Here is a 22,226-nt window from a genome sequence, read left to right on the forward strand (position 1 = left end):
AAACAGTGGTGTTTAAAAAAACGTCGCTAAATAAACGCCGCTAAATTCTATATTTCCTGTAGTGTGTGTTGGATAGCCAAGTTGGGTAGTGAACTTCTCGGATGGCCCTGGCCTCCAAAAGTCTATCTACTTCTTCTTCTACTGCTTCGACGTGCATCAACGTCGGTCTTCTGGCTCGTTGAATCACAGGTTTTGCCGACTTGTCGACATTCAATCTGTGGCAAGTGACCTCGGGGTCAATTCCAGGCATCTCGTAAGGTGTCCAGGTGAACACCTCAATGTTGGCTCTTAAAAAATCTTCCAGTTTTGTTTTCTCTTCTTCGGCTAAGCCTGAGCTAAGAAGAAAAAAGCGTTCTTCGTCGCCCTCCTGGACAAGGATTTTCTTTAGTGTCTCTTCACTTTTTTCGGTCGGCTCCTTGCCGACATCTTCTAGGACCTCCATGTCCTCGTCTTCAATCTCTGCCTCTTTTGGCTTTCGAATGCTACAAGTGGTCTTCATTGCTGCCATGGAGCAAGTTTTTGCCTGTAGTTGATCTCCTCTGACTTCTTCAATCCCATGCTCTGTTGGGAACCGTAGTAGTTGATGCAGTGTTGAGGGAACTGTCCCCATTGCATGCAACCATGGTCTTCCCAAGATGATGTTATATGGTGAGGGTGTGTCAATCACCATAAATTCTGTCTTGATCTTTTTAGTACCAGCTTGTACTTCCACGCTTGCTGCGCCCAGTGGCCTTGTCGGCGTTCCATTGAAGCCGACCATAGGGTTGCTGGATTGTTCCAAGTCGTCAGGGTGAAGGCCCAGCTCCTTGTAACATCTGACGTACATGATGTCACAAGAGCTGCCTTGATCTATCAGGATGCATTTCACTTGGCATTCCCCAACCTGGAGGGATACTACCACGGCATCATTATGCGGATGTTGAACCAACTCTAGGTCGGCTCCAGTGAAAGTTATCATCGGTCCTTGGCATTCTTCAGGCCGAGGTCTTTTGTATCCGACCTGGTTCACGTGCTGCAGGTGTTTTACTTTTTGGGTTTCTCCCCGTATGTCGCTTTCGTTCACCTTTGAGTGGATTACATTAACCACCCGTGGTCCTCCTGCCTGTGGTTGCTATGCTGGGGGAGGCGGTGTTGCTGGTGCTTGAGGCAATCTCGCCTGTTCCTCTCTTGTCCTGGCCTCATCAATAAGGTCCCTTAGATGGCCTTGCCTTACCAAATCTTCTAAGTGTGCTTTTAGGGCTCTGCAACCCTGAGTTGGGTGCCCTTCTTCATTGTGGTAAGCACAACGCCTACCAACGTTTCTTCCCATGAATTCCCCTGGTGCTCTTGCTGGAGTTCTGAAATAGGGTTGGTTTCGTATTTGATCCAAGACCTTATGGATATGGATTCGGAACACCGTCGTCACAGCATGTTTACCCTTCAATTTTGTTTCTTGTTTGGTTGGTCCATTGTTACCTCGGCCTCACTTCGGCGAGCCGTTTCCCTTCTCCTGCATCATCTCTTTGTTTCCCGACGTATCTTCCTCGGCTCTGGTGTACTTCTCGATTCTCGCCATGAGTTTCTTCATGCTTTTTGGCAATGTTTTTGCCAAAGACTTCCGTAGTGGGCAGTCATCTTTCAGGTTGTTCTTGAAAGACACAACTGCCACTTCTTGGTTGCATTCGGGTATTCGATTGAACACCTCGTAGTACCTCTTCGCGTAAGCCCTAAGGCCTTCTTCCTTGGTGATTCTTAAAGCCATCAGGGCGTCGACCCTTAAGGGCTGTAGTTTGTTTGTTACAAACCTGGCCACAAACATCTCGGCCAGGCCTTCCCATGTCTTTATGCTTCCCTTTGGTAGTTTATGGAACCAATCAAATGCAATTTCCCCATAGGATGAGGGAAATACTTTGCAGAGCAACGGCTCGTTCCCACTGTATAATGCCATTGAGTTTAGGTACAGCCCAACATGAAAGTTGGGATCCGACTTACCAACATAAATTTGGAACCTTGGCATACTGAATCTTTTTGGTGCTTCAAATTTGTCCAGTTCCACCGAGAACGATGTTCTCGGCTTAACTGGGGATGTCACCTCGGCTTCAACATTCTGCTGCCTCCTTTTGAGATAATCCCTCATGTAACGCCCCGACCCTTTACACGTCATCGATATTGTCCGCTTTGGGCCATGCCCGCACGGATTTGTTCTTCCCAGTGGGTCACCCATCCTAGAATTACTCCAGCCTAAGCACGCTTAACTGGGGAGTTCTAATAGGGATTTCACCACTTGGGAAAAGGCCTCGATGCTATATAAGGGTCCAAGTTTTTACTTTTATAGCCTAGGAACTCCCCCTCCATTCCCGATATGGGACACCAGGGCCTTACAATCCACCCCCCATAAGGCTGCACGTCCCCGTGCAGTAGCTTGCCAGCTCGCAAGCTCGCCCATATGCACCGAGAGACGCTAGGGGCCAACACTCGGTACTCCGGAGAGCCGGCTCTGATACCATTTGTAACGCCCCGACCCTTTACACGTCATCGATATTGTCCACTTTGGGCCATGCCCGCACGGATTTGTTCTTCCCAGTGGGTCACCCATCCTAGAATTACTCCAGCCTAAGCACGCTTAACTGGGGAGTTCTAATAGGGATTTCACCACTTGGGAAAAGGCCTCGATGCTATATAAGGGTCCAAGTTTTTACTTTTATAGCCCAGGAACTCCCCCTCCATTCCCGATGTGGGACACCAGGGCCTTACACCTCAAGTCTTCCTTACTCCTACCTGGAGCTCGGCTATCTTTGGACTTCAACCTTTTTGGCACACTACTTTCGGCCTCGTGGTGGGCCCGTTTCGATCTTTCTCCATGGGTTGTGTCAAAGCAGAGTGCCTGCCCTTGAACATGCCGATATTCTTTGGGCCCTGGATCCGTCATTTGATGTGTCCTTCGGGACTCTTCTTGCCATGGCTCCTCTCGTCCGTCTTCCCTGGAAGGTCGGGGCGAGTGCCTTCCACTCCTGGTGTGCTGAGGGGCTTCGGGGATTACTATCCTTCCTCCCTTCTGGATGTTAATTGTCAGCATCGGCGTACCTTGCAGCGGGTATGGTGGCTGCATAACATTGTTGTGCATCAAGAAGTTGGCCACTGACTGTAGGTCTGCCAACTTGTTTGCCAAGTCTTTTACTTCCTCATCTCTCCGCAGGCACCTATCCCTCCATACCTGAAGGTTATCTTCGTTATAATACTTGCTTTGGTCTGTTCGCTTCGAAGTACCGCCCTCCTGGCCGATGTCTTTCTCTCCGTGACCCTGGTCATGATTTTCTGTACTGTGGTTATCTTCTTCAACGTCAAGATCGATTGGTCTGCCACTCCTAGCAGGAGTGTCGCCCCCAATGTTTTCCCTCTGTCCGTCACTGGCCATCTATTCTTCTAAGTTCCCACAGACGGCGCCAAATTGTGTGGGTGATTTTCCGACCGCACTGCCCGCTTAGTAATCAACTAGAGAGCATTGGCAGAATAGATGGCTTCAGCTAACCTGTAACAGAAAGAAAAGGCTCCGGCGGTGGTTCTTCCACCCGGGGGCACTCCGACGATCAAGTCAGTATTTCTCTCAAAGATAATCAAGTGCTAAACTTAATGCTCAAAACATAAATTGCGTACCTTAGACCCACGGGGGTGCCTCTCTTTTATAGTTTACTCAATCCAAGTCCCACTAGAAGCATGACTTCTATGAACTCCAATTCAGTGCTTCCTTTAGATTCCTCAAGAGATAAAGATAAACTCCCTATGAGCTTTATCGTTATCTTGACTAAGTCTCCTCTTTGTCCTAGGACTCTTGTCCTTTATCCGCTTATCTAAGATTCCGATATCTTCGGAGATAACCTCGGCAACTCCGAGATCACCTCGGTGTAACTACCACGATACGTAGCACCTCGGCTGACACGTCGGTGTCACCATGCCACGTGTTGGTACTCAGAAAATATATCCCCACAGTTTCCATTATGGCCTTGCGTGGCTAGACTTTGGTAATCGGTTGAAGGAAACGGAAGTCTCGGAATCAATAAAACTGTGAGATCTAATTTGTTTTCTTTATTGTTCAGTTTATGCTTTGAGTATGGGGTGTTCTTCTGTGCATATTCTCATGATTGTCTCATTTAATTACTAGGAGGCCAACTAGTTTATTATTCGTTGCAATCTATTGTTAGGTTAGATATCAAATCCGTAATTGTTTGATCTCTCTAATTTGTGAAGCAATAAGCTTTAATGGTTTGCTGTGTCAGAAATTATTATATCTTATGAAGAACGCTCAACGAAATTAAATGCAACCGCTTGTGCTTGTGTTGTTTAGCTTCATCGATCTCTCTAATTCTTAAGGCTGCTACTAGATTAAATCTTTAGCGCTTGTCTTGGGTTGTTTAGTAGTTAAGGTTAATCAAATTGCTTGTTTTTTTTATTAACTGCAACTAAGGAGAGATAGGAAAATAGTTCCAACGGTGAATATTCAAAGTACGAATTAATATAATTTTGCATCAATGATCAGTTGAAAAATTCCGATGGTGAATGTTGACTTAGACCAAGTCTTATTCTTTTGATTGATTTCAAAACTTTAATTTGAATTGTTCCTCAGTTGTTCTTCTTAAATTTTTTTTTTTTATTCAAACCCTCATCTTTATTTACGTTGCATAAAAATTAGGATAAACACTCTCCATGGGAACGATCCTTACTTGCACAACTACATATATTTTGAGTGTAGGTTTTAAATTTGGTTGCCTACGACAGTACACCAGAAACCATTTTCAGGTGCTGGTGGTATGCTTCCTCTAAAGACATAGCTTGGGAAGACTCAGGAGTTGAAGGCTCCGTTTGTATTATTTTTTTATTTAAATGTTTGTTCAAGTCAAGGGCTTTACATGTATAGAGCTTATGACCCTCTTTTGTTGTAACCAAGTGATAACTTGGAAAGACGTACGCCCGTAGAGCATTTATTTTGTTGTTATTAACTTGTATTACATACTGTAGACTCAAGATGAACGTTTATGAATGTAACGCACGTAATCCTTTTTGTAATACGAACTCTGACGAATGAAAGTGTATCATTTCTATTATATTCTTAAATCTCATGGAATGGATTAGTTGTATTTTTTTTAGGGTGTGACAAATAGGTTTTTTTGGGCTTTTTGCCTTAAACGTGTTTGCCAAACAAGGCTTTGTAGCAAAAGTCACTGGACTGGACTATGCACAAAATGTTTTACTAACAAGTGTTCTTGAAATGTAAGAGAGAAAAAAAAAATTAAATTCAATACATTTTTTACTGAAATTTAATCACTATTTAACTTTTTTTTACTTCATTTTAAAATATTTTTCACTTCAATTTCAACAATGCCTTGTGAATTTGCTTAATTTTTTTTTAAAAAAAAAGAAGTATTTGGAAAAGTGGAAGAAATTAAAGGCTCAGTGGATCTGAAGATTCTTTTTTTTTTTTAACAGAGGTCAGCCTCAATCGGGCCATTTATTTACCTAATACCAACTCAAACTAGTATCATTGATGTTGTATATAATATTATCATTGATGTTATATATATATATATATATAGAGCAAGGATATATATATGTATATATATAGAACAAAAAGGAAGCAGTGAAAGAAAGAGAGACAGAGAGAGAGAGAGAGAGAGAGAGAGAGAGAGAAGAGCACAGAAAGAGAGCGAGAGATAGCAACGTGAGTACCGACGAGTCGACGACGACGACGAGAAGAGGCTAACAGTGGTGAGCCGATCGGCAAGCGAAGAAGAAACTAGCAGCGGCAGTGAGGATAGACGAACAATGGTGAGCCGATCGGCACAACAATGGCAATGAATCTATGTATGTGAATCGATGCAATGTTGTGCACATCAACGGCGATGTGTGTATGTGAATGAGATGAAATTGAAATGTGTGGGCATTAGGTTTAATTGAGGAATTATTGTGTGTGTGTGTGAATGAGATGAAATTGAAATGTGTGGGTATTAGGTTTAATTGAGGAATTATTGTGTGTGTGTGTGTGTGTAACAGGTGGATTTTTCTTTTTCTTTTTTTGAAACATAGGTGGGTCGGGTCGGTTAGACCTGCGAGTTGGGAAATTTCACTTGCCACCCGCGCCGACTCGCCAGTGCTGGGCCTCCCATCCGCCCCCAGGGTTGAAATTTTGCGCGGTTCGATGCTGTTCGGAGCGATTTGGTGCGGTTTTTGGCAGTATTATGCACAACCCTAGTTATCCATGTGGTCATAATCATGAAATTAACTTGCATCGTTGCATTTGGAGCAAAATATTATTTTAAAAATACAATTAATTGTAGTTATGCAAGCAAGATGGACCCAATTGGGGGAGATGGGTGACGACCTCCAAATTTCAAAACCCTTTTATTATAATAATAATAACATTAATTATTAAAAAAAACCTTTAAATTATATAAGTTGGCCTCCTATTAGAAAGATATATTTTCATCATACACCGTACAGTTTGGTGAACCATCAACCTAAACTGTAACGCCCTCAAAATAATAACATTAAACCCATCAGATAAGACATGCATTCACATATAAACTAACCACATTCCTTTATTTCATTGAATTTCATTATAAAAGTATTACATGTTAACATCATAACAAAATGCCCTACGGGCTTACAGCTTTCCAAGTTAACACTTGGTTACAACAAAAGAGTACTAACTCGATTACACATTAAGCCTTGGGCTTGAAGTTACATGTAATACATCAAAAGTTAAGCGACAAAAGTATGTCCGCCACTAGCCTCCCAGCTATGTCCTTGGAGGTGGCATGCTTCCTGCACCTGAAAATGATATTCCCATATAGGGTGAGCCACAGCCCAGTAGAAATACACTAAACCAACCATGGACAATGACTAAAACATTAGCAATTGATAGTTGGTCAACACTGATACAATCACATAAATTACATATTTATGTCAACGACTTACAAGTCCCAATTACATTTCATTTTCCCTTTTTCAACAGATAAGCATACTAGCTCTATCATCATTTCCACAGATACGTATAAATACTATATCTCACATTCAGATAAGCATAAAAACTATATCCACATTCTCAACAGATATGTATAACAACAATATCCACAGATAAGCATACAAGCTGTATCCACACTTCACAAAGATAAGCATATGAGCTCTATCTTCACTTCTCTAGACAAGCATATGAGCTGTGTCTACGGAGTTCATCCCCTATCTCCTCCCAATACCTATCCGGTTTAGAGGTACATCCCCTATCTTCCCCTAAACCGCGGAGTACATCCCCTATCTCCTCCTCTACACATAACGTATATAAACACATTGGTTCTATATACAATCACACAATACATACAATTAATGTATTCTATCAACCGTCAAGTTCCATGACACATTCCATTGATTAGTTTCCGTTTACCTAATCATCATGCATTGTCTACAACAATCTCGACTATCCTCCACCGATAGCCCAAAGCAGTTATTTCTAAAACAGAAAATAAATGCACAAATAGATATTCAATCAACATTTCATTTCCTCATTTCTCACCAATTAATTATCCCAATTAATTAAACAATGTAATTAGGCCATTTTCCATAATTACTATTTCAACCCTTAGGTCCCATTTTCATCAATGATTCAACAATCATTCCATTTTTTTTTATGCCAAACATGCATCTAGGTTTATTATGAATAAAACCCCAACTTTTGTAAAATTACACAAAAGCCCCAAACTTTCACAAAATTACCAAACTAAGCCCAACATCTCAAAATACCAAAATTTAAAGACAAAACCCATAGAGAGGAGTAGGTTATCCCTACCTCAAATTCGGAGTCCCAAAGGAGAAGACGACAAAACCCAACGTGCTCCAAAACCCGAGATTTTCAGATTAAAATGAAGCCCTCGACGATCAACAACTTTTTTGTAAAGGCCAAAGGTGAGTAAATCACTCCTACTAGATCAAAACCTAGAGAGAAGGTAGAGTCTAGAGTGAGAGGCTCAACAATGGTGATTTTGGAAAAGTAAGAGAGAGAAGAGAAAGTAAAAAGTGATTTGAAAAGTCACAATTTCGGGACTTAAACCCAGTCGTCCGCTCGAGCGTAAAACACCCCGCTCGAGCGGCCACTCACAGACTTCCGCTCGAGCGGCCAACCTCCCGCTCGAGCGCAGAATGCACTCGCCCAGCACTTTTGCAGAACCAGGCCTCCGCTCGAGCTCCCAACCCTACGCTCGAGCGGCACTCAGACAACCCCGCTCGAGCGGCCAATACCACGCTCGAGCGTACAACGTTGCACAGGAAAATACTGAATGGGTGTAATCTCCGCTCGAGCGCCAACACCTCCGCTCGAGCGTACAGGCCAAAATCTGGGCAACTAGTTTTGGTTTCTCAACTCAACCAACCTGTAACAAACTCGCCCAACACATCCTATAACTCAAATACAAAGTAAGAAAGGATGTAAACAAGATAATAAACAACTACCAACATCCACGGACACATGTCCGGATCACTATACAACAAGGGTAAACCCGGGATCGCTATAACCTCCCCCCCTTAAAGAATTTCGTCCCCGAAATTAAACACAAGTTTTCAAAAGCAAGTTTTCCTCCATTTTAGACAATGTTACATTTTAACATTCAACAATTCGACCCATTACCGGTCATCCCATCCCTTTAACAAGAGACATATCACAATATGTAAACAACATATGTACTTTCAACATGCACCAACATTATGCACTAACTTTCCAATGTCAACAATATATTCAACATATATAGTGTTACATCCAACTACCATATGAGGCAAGTTCCAAGACATGCTTCCAATAATCAAAACATTCTCAATGTTTCACAACTTAGGACATATATAAAAGCTCTTAAGTTCAACATAATGTAAAATTTAAATACATGATCACATATCAACAAACAAGTCCGGATATTTCTCACGGACTTCCAACTCACGTTCCCAAGTGGCTTCCTCCACTCCGTGATGTTTCCACAAGACTTTCACCAAAGGAATGGTCTTGCCACGCAGGACCTGATCCCGCCTATCCAAGACCCGAACCGGTCTCTCCTCATACGAGACATCCTCATCTACCTCTAAATCGCTCCAATCCAGCACATGTGATGGATCTGGCTCATACTTCCGAAGCATACTAACATGAAACACGTCATGCACTCCGGACAACTGCGGTGGTAAGGCTAATCGATAAGCAACCTCACCAATCCTCTCAAGGATCTCAAAAGGACCAATAAACCGAGGGGATAACTTCCCACTCTTCCCAAACCTCATCAGGCCTCGTCTAGGTGATATCTTCAGAAAGACATGATCACCTACCTCAAACGCCAAAGGCCTCCTCCTACGGTCGGCATAACTCTTTTGTCGACTCTGGGCTGTAACAAGCCTCTTACGGATAAGCTCAACTTTCTCCGTCGTCTCCCTAACTAACTCTGGACCCAACAAAGGTGCATCACCCACCTTGGCCCAACACACTGGAGACCTACACGGTCGGCCATACAAGGCCTCAAACGGTGCCATACCGATGCTAGACTGAAAACTATTGTTGTAGGCAAACTCTACCAATGGCAAGTGCCTCTCCCACGTCCCACTGAAGTCCAGGACACAACCCCGAAGCATATCCTCGAGGATCTGAATAGTACGCTCGGACTGCCCGTCAGTCTGAGGATGATAAGCCGTACTAAAGGTCAACTTAGTACCCAAGGCACTCTGCAAACTCTGCCACAACCTAGCAGTAAAACGAGGATCTCTATCTGAGACGATCGTCACTGGGACCCCGTGCAATCTCACTACGTCCCGAATATACAAATCGGCAAGATGATCTACCGAATCTCTCACGCGCATAGGAATAAAGTGCGCCGACTTAGTCAACCGGTCTACAACCACCCAAATAGCATCACTACCCCGCTGAGTCCTCGGAAGACCTACAACGAAGTCCATAGTGACATGCTCCCACTTCCACTCGGCAATAGGCAAGGGTTGCAACAAACCCGCTGGCCTCTGATGCTCGGCCTTCACTTGCTGGCAAGTAAGGCACTTCGATACGAAAACAGCCACATCTCTTTTCATACCCCGCCACCAAAACTGGCGACCCAAATCCTGATACATCTTAGTACCTCCCGGATGCACCGCAAGACGCGAATAATGAAACTCTCGGAGTACTTCCTCACGGCAAGCCTCCGGTACAAACAAACGGTCTCGGTATCTCACACTCAGGTCGGGATATACTGTCAAACCCTTCTCAACTTTCCCACTGGAGATCTTCTCTCGGAGGGATTCTACCTCAAGGTCACCTTTCTGTGCCTCCAACACTCTAATCACAAGTGTAGGTTGCGCAACAACGGAAAACAAGGCCGCAGCCTCGACAGATTCGCCCAGTAGCAAATCAAACTCGCCAAGTGCTCCCAACATCTCCCATTCCCGGATGGCTATACTAGCAACATCACTAATGGTCTTCCTACTAAGGGCATCGGCCACAACATTGGCCTTTCCCGGATGATAATGTAACTCAAAATCATAATCCTCGATGAACTCCATCCATCTCCTCTGCCTCAAATTCAAGTCTCTCTGTGTAAACAGATACTTCAAACTCTTATGATCCGAGAATACCTCGAACCTCTCACCATAAAGGTAGTGCCTCCAGATTTTCAAGGCAAAGATCACAGCTGCTAACTCTAGGTCGTGTGTGGGGTAATTCTTCTCGTGTACTTTCAACTGACGTGAGCCATAAGCTACCACTTTCCCCTCTTGCATCAACACACAACCCAAACCCTCTCGTGAGGCATCACAATAAACCGCATAACCCAACCCTCTCTCCGGAATAATCAACACCGGAGCGATGGTCAATCTAACTTTCAGCTCTTGGAACGACTTTTCACAAGTCTCACTCCACACAAACTTGACTCCCTTCCGAGTCAGTCTAGTCAACGGTGACGCTAACCTGGAGAAATCTTTCACAAACCGACGGTAATACCCAGCCAATCCCAGAAAACTGCGGATCTCAAACACACTCTTAGGCTGTGCCCAATCTTGCACTGCCTCAACCTTGGATGTATCAACAGACACCCCTTCCCCGGATACCACGTGGCCTAAGAATTTAACTTCCCTCAGCCAGAACTCACACTTCCCAAACTTGGCATACAGCCTATGGGCTCTAAGTAACTCAAGCACCACTCTCAAGTGTTCCTCGTGCTCCTCCTCAGAAGGCGAATAGATAAGGATGTCGTCCACAAAGACAACCACAAATCGGTCTAAGAACTCCCGGAAAATCCGGTTCATCAAGTCCATAAAGACTGCCGGTGCATTGGTAAGCCCAAATGGCATCACCAGAAACTCATAATGGCCATACCGCGTACGGAATGCCGTCTTAGGAATATCTTCCTCCCTGACCCTCAACTGATGGTAACCCGATCTCAAGTCTATCTTAGAGAAACAACGGGAACCCTTCAACTGGTCAAACAAATCATCTATACGGGGCATAGGATACTTATTCTTAACCGTAGCCCGATTCAACTTCCGGTAGTCTATACACAATCTCAAGGCACCATCTTTCTTTTTAACAAAGGGTGCCGGTGCTCCCCACGGTGAAACACTAGGGCGAACAAAGCCCTTATCGAGCAATTCCTGGAGCTGAACTTTCAACTCAACCAACTCTGCTGGAGCAAAACGGTAAGGTGCCATAGAAATCGGCGCCGTACCAGGCACTAAATCAATAGAGAACTCTATCTCTCGGTGAGGTGGCAAACTAACAAGATCTTCGGGAAAGACATCCGAATACTCACAAACCACCCTCGGTAACACAACCTGGGTCTCACCACTCTCACCACTCTCAAAGCTGGCAAGTAGACTACTAAGCTCACTTCGCCCTCGCGAATCATACCCCGGTGGCAAAACACTACCAACCCGGTCTCCCAAGAAATGGAACCACTCCCCGCTCAAGGTACATAATGTAACGCTCTGGCGGTAGCAATCAATAACAGCCCGGTATGACGATAACCAGTCCATACCCAAAATAACATCAAAACCCTTCATGGGCATGACAACAAACGGAAAAGGAAGCCTATAATCGGCGACCTCAATATCACATCCTCTAACACCTTGTTTCAGGATCAACTCACCGCCCAAAGGCGATACCACACAAATAGGAGATGCTAATTGTGCTAACTCCAATTCCAAAACCGATGCAAATGCAGCAGATACAAAAGAATGAGATGCACCCGTGTCTATCAACACATTAGCAACCGAGTTGCAAAACAGAAAAGTACCTCTCACTACTGATGGAGCTGGTACTAAATCCTGCGCGGTAACAGCATACACGCGCCCCGTAGGCCCCTGGTCTACCTGCTCACCTCTCGGAGCAAAAGACTGCTGCACAGACTGGGATGACGAAGCTCCCGGATTGGCCCTCGAGGCCTGCACAGACTGAGCTGGCTGAAAACCCTGCATCTGCCTAGAACCAGACGCTCCCGAAGTGGCACTCAACTGTGGGCAAAACCTCTTCATGTGCCCAGGTTGTCCACACTGATAACAAGTCAAGAGCTGCCCCCTGCCCAAACTCTGACTCTGCGGTCTAGCTGAAGAAGAAGCAGCTTTCTGACCCCCACCCTTCTGCGGGCAAACAGATACCTTGTGACCCAGCTGGCCACACTTATAACAGGTGAAATCCCCCTGACCACCTCTCTCGGAGCCTGCACTCGGCACTGGGAAGGTCGATCTAGCAACACCACCCTGCGACTGCTGAGGGTTATAACCCTTCTGTCTCCTGCCATCACTCTGACTATCCTGGCTCCTCTTGGAGCCTCTCTGACCCTCATCCTCCTCCTGCATCATAAGCTCCATATGAGTTGCAGCGTCCACTAGATGTTTATACTCTCGAATATAAGACCCACCAATTCTCAACTTGAGGCCCCGCCTCAACTTTCGCTCAAACTCATAGCAACGGCGTTCCTCAGACGCCACCAGTTCAGGTGCAAACCTAGACAGACTGGTAAAAGTAGCCTCAGACTCGGCCACTGACAAGCCCTGCTGATTAAGCCGGCTAAACTGATCCCTCAGCTTCTCCCTAGCTGCTGCTGATAAAAACCTCTCCTGAAAAGCATTCACAAACGCCTCCCAAGTACCACCAACACGAGCTTTCTCGTACTTCCACCATTGACCCGCATCTCCCTTCAGTTGGAAGGATGCCAAGGTCACTTTCAGTGCTCCGTCCTCGATGCCAAGCATCTCAAACGTCTTCGTTGTCTGTTCGAGCCATTCATCTGCCTTAAGCGGCTCTTTAGGATCCCCGATAAACTCGTCCGGATTACACCGGAAGAACTCCCTCTTCAAGAAGGAAGGCCCTGTCTCAGCTGCCTGATTCCCAGCTCTAAGAATACCCAAAGCTCCTGCTATCTCTCTGGCCAAGGCACCCATAGCCTGCTGACCTACTGGCTCGGCCACATTGGCCTGCCCAACTCCCTCCTGCACTGCCGGAATCTCACCCTGTAACGGTACTTCCTGCCTCGCAGGTCTACCACGCCTAGCACCTCTTCCTCGTCCTGACATCCTAATAAAGGCAACACAGAACGTTAGCACATTCATAAATGTGCCGAAACTAAACACTCACGTCCTAATGCATGGACAACTGTAATTCATTCCACATAAGCACATAAACACATAAGCACTTACGAACTTCATTTCCGGATAATGATAGTCCCGAGACGTTACTAGAGTTCCGGTTAGAAACAGCATTGATCAAGTGCTTTTCCAACAAGACTCCCAGAAACTCAAGGATCCAATCAACATCCCAGAAATTAAATCCCATACCCACATAGTCACATAAGCATGTTATCAAATAAGCACATAGCATATGGTACTACATCTAAGTCTCTATCAAGCGAGACAAACCCATTGTGATACTAATCATTTCCCACGTACCCAAAGTATTCGAACCCGGTACGCTCTGATACCAAGTTGTAACGCCCTCAAAATAATAACATTAAACCCATCAGATAAGACATGCATTCACATATAAACTAACCACATTCCTTTATTTCATTGAATTTCATTATAAAAGTATTACATGTTAACATCATAACAAAATGCCCTACGGGCTTACAGCTTTCCAAGTTAACACTTGGTTACAACAAAAGAGTACTAACTCGATTACACATTAAGCCTTGGGCTTGAAGTTACATGTAATACATCAAAAGTTAAGCGACAAAAGTATGTCCGCCACTAGCCTCCCAGCTATGTCCTTGGAGGTGGCATGCTTCCTGCACCTGAAAATGATATTCCCATATAGGGTGAGCCACAGCCTAGTAGAAATACACTAAACCAACCATGGACAATGACTAAAACATTAGCAATTGATAGTTGGTCAACACTGATACAATCACATAAATTACATATTTATGTCAACGACTTACAAGTCCCAATTACATTTCATTTTCCCTTTTTCAACAGATAAGCATACTAGCTCTATCATCATTTCCACAGATACGTATAAATACTATATCTCACATTCAGATAAGCATAAAAACTATATCCACATTCTCAACAGATATGTATAATAACAATATCCACAGATAAGCATACAAGCTGTATCCACACTTCACAAAGATAAGCATATGAGCTCTATCTTCACTTCTCTAGACAAGCATATGAGCTGTGTCTACGGAGTTCATCCCCTATCTCCTCCCAATACCTATCCGGTTTAGAGGTACATCCCCTATCTTCCCCTAAACCGCGGAGTACATCCCCTATCTCCTCCTCTACACATAACGTATATAAACACATTGGTTCTATATACAATCACACAATACATACAATTAATGTATTCTATCAACCGTCAAGTTCCATGACACATTCCATTGATTAGTTTCCGTTTACCTAATCATCATGCATTGTCTACAACAATCTCGACTATCCTCCACCGATAGCCCAAAGCAGTTATTTCTAAAACAGAAAATAAATGCACAAATGGATATTCAATCAACATTTCATTTCCTCATTTCTCACCAATTAATTATCCCAATTAATTAAACAATGTAATTAGGCCATTTTCCATAATTACTATTTCAACCCTTAGGTCCCATTTTCATCAATGATTCAACAATCATTCCATTTTTTTTTATGCCAAACATGCATCTAGGTTTATTATGAATAAAACCCCAACTTTTGTAAAATTACACAAAAGCCCCAAACTTTCACAAAATTACCAAACTAAGCCCAACATCTCAAAATACCAAAATTTAAAGACAAAACCCATAGAGAGGAGTAGGTTATCCCTACCTCAAATTCAGAGTCCCAAAGGAGAAGACGACAAAACCCAACGTGCTCCAAAACCCGAGATTTTCAGATTAAAATGAAGCCCTCGACGATCAACAACTTTTTTGTAAAGGCCAAAGGTAAGTAAATCACTCCTACTAGATCAAAACCTAGAGAGAAGGTAGAGTCTAGAGTGAGAGGCTCAACAATGGTGATTTTGGAAAAGTAAGAGAGAGAAGAGAAAGTAAAAAGTGATTTGAAAAGTCACAATTTCGGGACTTAAACCCAGTCGTCCGCTCGAGCGTAAAACACCCCGCTCGAGCGGCCACTCACAGACTTCCGCTCGAGCGGCCAACCTCCCGCTCGAGCGCAGAATGCACTCGCCCAGCACTTTTGCAGAACCAGGCCTCCGCTCGAGCTCCCAACCCTACGCTCGAGCGGCACTCAGACAACCCCGCTCGAGCGGCCAATACCACGCTCGAGCGTACAACGCTGCACAGGAAAATACTGAATGGGTGTAATCTCCGCTCGAGCGCCAACACCTCCGCTCGAGCGTACAGGCCAAAATCTGGGCAACTAGTTTTGGTTTCTCAACTCAACCAACCTGTAACAAACCCGCCCAACACATCCTATAACTCAAATACAAAGTAAGAAAGGATGTAAACAAGATAATAAACAACTACCAACATCCACGGACACATGTCCGGATCACTATACAACAAGGGTAAACCCGGGATCGCTATATAAACTATGATAAAAGCTTCCAACTTAAACTATCCCAACTTAAACAATTCACTTTTTTTTTTTTTTCTTTTTCCGATATGTGATTATCAAATAAAAGTTAGCCAATGGAGATCTTCCTAATTGTTTAAAATTAAGAAAATTAGAATGGGATATTGAAACCCTCACAAGGCTCTTCATTAAATGTGATGGGAGTATAAGATTTTTTTTATATGAGTAAAACAACTCATTTTTTTCTCTTCTTTTTCCGATGTGGGATTATCAAATAAAAATAATTATTTAAAATTAAGAAAATTAAAAAAATTAGAATGAGGGTTTGGAGCTGCTAGAAGGTTTCTCACTAAAAGGTTCATTTTCTTCATATATAGATTATTATTATATTATATTATATAAGCAAAATGAGATTTTTTAGTGAAAAACTTTATGATCAATATCTCATACTATTTTTTTTTTAATTTTCTTATTTTTAAACAATTAAGATCATTTATAGATATAGATAGATAGAGTGGGGTGCTCCTTGTTCATCCTCAACCCCCAACCCCCCCCCCCCTCAAAAAAAAAAAATCACCCTCAAAATGTTTATTTATTTTTAATATGGTTTGACTATTATGGCTCAATTTGGCAAGAAGTTAAAAAAGTCAGTTTTTTAATTTTTTTTAGCTAAAAAAGTTAGCTTTTTAGTTTTTTTAGTTAAAAAAGTCAGCTTGTTTACTCAGAAGAAGTCAATTTTTTGCCAAAAAAATTACTAAAAAAATCAAAAAACTAAAAAGCCATCTTTTTACCAACTTTCCAAAACATTCCTATATGTATTTTTAAACAAAACAGAACTTCAACTATCAATGAAAAAGTGATAGTACATTCAACCAAAAAAAATAAATAAAAAATGATTAAGTACAATTTTGTTTTTTTTTTTTTTTTTTTTTTTTTTTTTTTTTTTTACACAATATTAAGAGCCGTAGGTGGTGCATTAAATTTTTCAAAAATGCTAGATTTCAAGAAAGAGAAAAAATTTAATGAAATTTTTAGAAATAATCTAGTGTGGTAGGTAACAAAATAAATATTAATTTTTTTTTTACCGTAATATAGATATGTTTTAATTTCGAAGTCTTAGTTTGTAAATAGTATAAATTTTGATAGTATTTTATGATTGATAAGTTGTAGCATAGTGTATATAATTGCATAATATATAATAAAATACCACAAACTAATTCAATAGTGGAGAATCTTTATGATTATCTTCCACAAATTTTTTTCTCTAGTGTAGTATGGCTATATTCTATTTTCTTTTATTTGATAGAGTTTCATAGTCAACATATATCTTGTTCAATAGATTTCGATCAGAAAAGTTCAGAAATAGTTTTTTTTTTCCCTTAAAAGGGCATATATAAAAAGGTATGAAATTTTGCAATTTTAGTTTAGTAAATAAAAATATTTTAATAATCGTAATGTACAGTGTATGCGATGTCAAATTATAAGTTAATAATCGTGTCAAAATCTTATTGGTAAGGATAAAATCTCAAATATTAATTCAAAACTCCAAGCATATGGGGCTTGATGCAATGTTCTCAAATTGGTACCATGAAGTAAAATTGAAAAAGAGATTCAGTGAAGGAGTTCCCAGTTTAACAGTCTAGTTAAATGGAATCAAATAATGACATTATAATTATTTCATAAATATATTTTAAAAATACAAAAGTAAAATATAAGTACTAGAATTACAAGTAAAATTATATATATATATATATATATATATATTACAAGAAGGAATTTTTGTATAGTATTTATTAATAATATTTTATATTGTCACAATCCAAAAAAAAAATGTCATCAATTTTGATTTTGGAGTAAATGAAACTTCTAATAATTTCTGAACCAATTATTTAAAAATTGGAGCAGACCAATTAATTGAACCAGTCGACTTTACCAACTATTCTAAGAAATAGCCGAGTCAAACCATCAAAACAATTCTTAGCCTAAAATCAGAGAAATTAATTAGGGATGACAATTTATTTTCCAACCTGCATCCTCCATCCGGTGTGAATTTTGATGAAGTGAGCAGGGACAGCTTTTGCTTTTTTGGGTTCGTTTGGTTAGTGGGTTGATTTTTTAATTTTTTTAATTTCTTTAGTCTAAGATTAAAAAGTTTAATTTGAGAAGGATTTTTGATTTTTTTGATTTTTTTGTGAGAGAAAGAATGTAATAATTATGGTTGAATATGATATTTTATCTTATTAGACTAAAAAACTTATTTTATTTTTTGTGATTATTTTAACCCGAAAAACTTCAAAATCAACTTGCCAAACGGAGACTTTATCTCGTTCTACTCCACGCTAGCATCAATTATATTTATTAAATATATATGAATATAATATATAATATCTAATTTATGTTTTTCATACATAATATTATATAAACATTAATCTCTATTGTTATTTATAGTTTTAAAATGGTAATGTTACTTAAACCTAAAAATTAAACCGACTCTCAAACTCAATGATGTGGCATAGCTTTAAAATATTTAAAATAGTGCTTTCTTTTATATATTGTCTAATTATCAACTAATCATCTTACTTATTGTTGGAGAAAATACCAGAAACTAAACAATATTATTGATAAATGATGCAAAGAAAATGAGATACAAATAGATCAGGCTGAGGCACGGATATCTCGTTTTCTTTAAGGAGATCAAGCCCACTGCGGTAGGAAGAATCCAAATACCGATGCAGCAGTCACAATACTATGACTTGTCCCCTCCAGGATACAACAGCCCGACCACTTGTCGTATGGTTCAGGCCAACTCTGCACAAGATGGTGAACCCAAAGCTCCACTAATAAAACACCCTTCTTTGCTAGTAATCTCTCTTGTATAGAAAATAGCTTAATCTCTATAGATAGAAAATAGTAGACTATATATATAGGCTATAAGGACCTTACAGTTACACCAAAAATAATGACCATCAACCAAGAAAATGGTTACATCAAAATAATGACCATTAACCAGGTTCATAAATTCTATTAAACCTCTATTTATGACCAAGAGGTTACCAAAGTAATAAAACCCCATTAATGAAAAAGATAAATCAATAAATAAATATAAGATATTAAAATGGTCCAACAATCCCCCACTCATTTTAATATCAACAAGGATAAAAATAAAAATAAGAGAGATTACCAAACAAAGATAGATTAGTATGCATCATGAAGGTGTGCTCTGCATTGAACCTTCATTAGTGAAACAGCAACCTCTACTCCAGAGTCAGTAGTGGTCTCAGACTTGAATTATGACTGCTTAGGGGAAATAAAGTATTACTGCTCACACATAATAGTCCAGGTGTTGACATGAGCTTTCATAGCCAGCACATTACGGCCTTGTGCTAATCCCAGTTTTCATGAGCATATTTGAGAATAAGCCTAGTTCTCATAGAAAGCGGCCCCACTTTCATGCTCACATAGGTGAAATCTGTCAAGTATGTTCCTGTAATTTACACACCCCACTCAACAAGAGCTACAGAATTTCATTAAGAGTATAAAAACTCAACCCTCCAACATTACAGGACAAATGCACTTACATCATAGGGATGGATAACAAAATATTAAAGAGTGCATTTTTACAACCACCATATGATTCGTTCTTCCCATTGAACCTAGTTACAGGATCTCTGGTCCCTAGGTTGGGTATCCTCATACATGGTTTTTTATTTTATAGGCTTCAAACCCATCCCCCTCGATGTATTCCAGACCCTATCTCTCGCCAAGGCCTTGGTTAATGGATCCGCAAGATTATCACAAGATCTTACATAATTCACAGTTATGATGCCATTACTCAAATAGGATCTCACATTACTGTGTTTCCTTCTAATAGGTCTGGATTTACCATTATAAAAATGATTGTTCACTCTACTAATAACAACAGTGCTATCACAACGAATTAACACAGGAGGAATTGGTTTTTCCCAAAAAGGAATTTCATATAACAAATCTCTCAACCAATTCGCTTCCTCACATGCTGAAGCTAATGCTATAAGCTCAGCTTCCATTATAGAATTAGCAATTATCGTCTGTTTTTTAGACTTCCAACATATAGCACCACCACCCAAGGTAAAAATAAAACCCGAGGTAGAGAGAGAATCACCTGACAAAGTGTTCCAATCGGCATCACTATATCCCTCAAGTACCGCAGGATACTTGTTATAAAACAAACCATAATTTTTTGTTCCAAATAAATATCTCATAATTCTTCCCATGGCTAGCCAATGATCTCGACTTGGTTTGCTAGTAAACCTGCTAAGTACTCCAACAGCATATGCAATGTCAGGTCTAGTACAGTCAGTAGCATATCTCAAACTACCAATCATACTAGCATATTCCTTTTGATTAATCACTTCTTTTTCATTTGTTACAACAGATAAGTGTATGCTTGCATCAAAAGGAGTAGCAACATATTTACAGTCTAGAAAATTATATTTCTTTAACATTTTCTCAACATAATGCGACTGATCAAGAAAAATGCCATCCTCAGTCTTGGTAACTTTAATTCCCAAAATAAAATTAGCTTCACCAAGATCTTTCATATCAAAGTGGCTATTAAGCATATTTTTAGTCTCATTTATAATATGCAAATTAGAGCCAAAGATAAGTAGATCATCCACATATAGACTAATAATCACATGTGCATTCTCACAAGTTTTATAATATATGCACTTATCACATTCATTAGTCTTATAGCCATTCTCAAGCATGCAGGAATCAAATTTCTCATGCCACTGTTTAGGAGCTTGTTTTAAACCATAAAGGGATTTAGTTAGCTTACACACTTTGCTTTCTTGGCCAGGCTCCACAAAGCCTTCAGGTTGGTCCATGTAAATCTCCTCATCTAGATCTCCATTTAAAAATGCTGTTTTTACATCCATTTGATGAATTTTTAAATCATGAATTGCAGCCACTGCAATCAACAGTCTAATGGATGTTACTTTAGTAACCGGAGAAAAAGTATCAAAGAAATCAAGATCAACTTGTTGCTTAAAACCTTTAGCGACAAGCCTCGCTTTATATTTATCTATAGTTCCATCCGGTTTAAGTTTTTTACGAATGACCCATTTACATCCAATAGTTTTACAACCTGGAGGTAAATCCACTAACTTCCATGTTTTATTTGAAAGTAGTGAGTCTATCTCATCATTTACAGCCTCTCTCCAGAAAATAGCATCAGGTGATAATAAAGCTTCTTGTACCGTATGAGGAATTTCTTCCACATTGTAAAGATAATAGTCAGGGCCAAAATCTTTTTCAACTCTAGCTCGTTTACTTCTTCTTGGTTGAATTTGAAAATTTTCTTTTTCTTGAAAAACTTGAGAAGGAGTAGAAGAGCTAAAAATATTTTCAGATATTATTTGACCCCCACTATTTCTAGATTTGAAAGGAAATTTATTTTCATGAAAAATAGCATCACCTGATTCAAAAATAATATTATTTTCCATATCAAAAAATCTATAAGCTGTACTATGCAACGCATATCCAAGAAAAGCACAAGTGGTAGCTCGTTCACCCAATTTAGGTCGTTTAGGATCTGCAAGCCTCACAAAAGCTAAGATAAATCAATAAATAAATATAAGATATTAAAATGGTCCAACAATTATATATATACAAAACAGATCTAAAAAATAGACTTATATATTATTATTTTAAATACAAAATTAATCACTCTTGTCTCACCCCAAATGCAAGATAGAAGCGAAGCATAGAGGATCTGGACTCACCGTGTTGTCATTCCTAAGCCTCCGTTTGGGAAGTGAGTTGGCTTTTTGGCTATTTTAGCCTGGTTTGGGAAGGATTTTTTGGCCTTTTTGACTTTTTTTGTGAGAGAGGATTGTAATGATTATGGGTTGGATTTGATGTTTTATTTTTTGTGGCTAAAATAGCCTATTTTGTTTTTTGTGACTAAAATAGCCTATTTTGTTTTTTGTGGCTATTTTAGCCAAAAAAACCTGACTTTTTTCTTCCTAAACGGAGCCTAAGTTGGACGACACTTCTTTTTGTTCTCCTCTTAATTTTTTTTTATATATTATTTTTCAATAAAAAGTGATTTTAAAGTGATTCTATATTTTTTGTATTACCATTTAATAATAATTTATTATTTACTTTTCTATGCATATGCGATAAGATAATTTTATCTAAATAGAAAGATTCATTCTAACTATAGAGATAGAATTTATTGTTTATTTGTGATATGA

Source organism: Camellia sinensis, chromosome 9, assembly GCF_055761805.1.
Source record: "Camellia sinensis isolate YWXY chromosome 9, ASM5576180v1, whole genome shotgun sequence".
Lineage (NCBI taxonomy): Eukaryota > Viridiplantae > Streptophyta > Magnoliopsida > Ericales > Theaceae > Camellia > Camellia sinensis.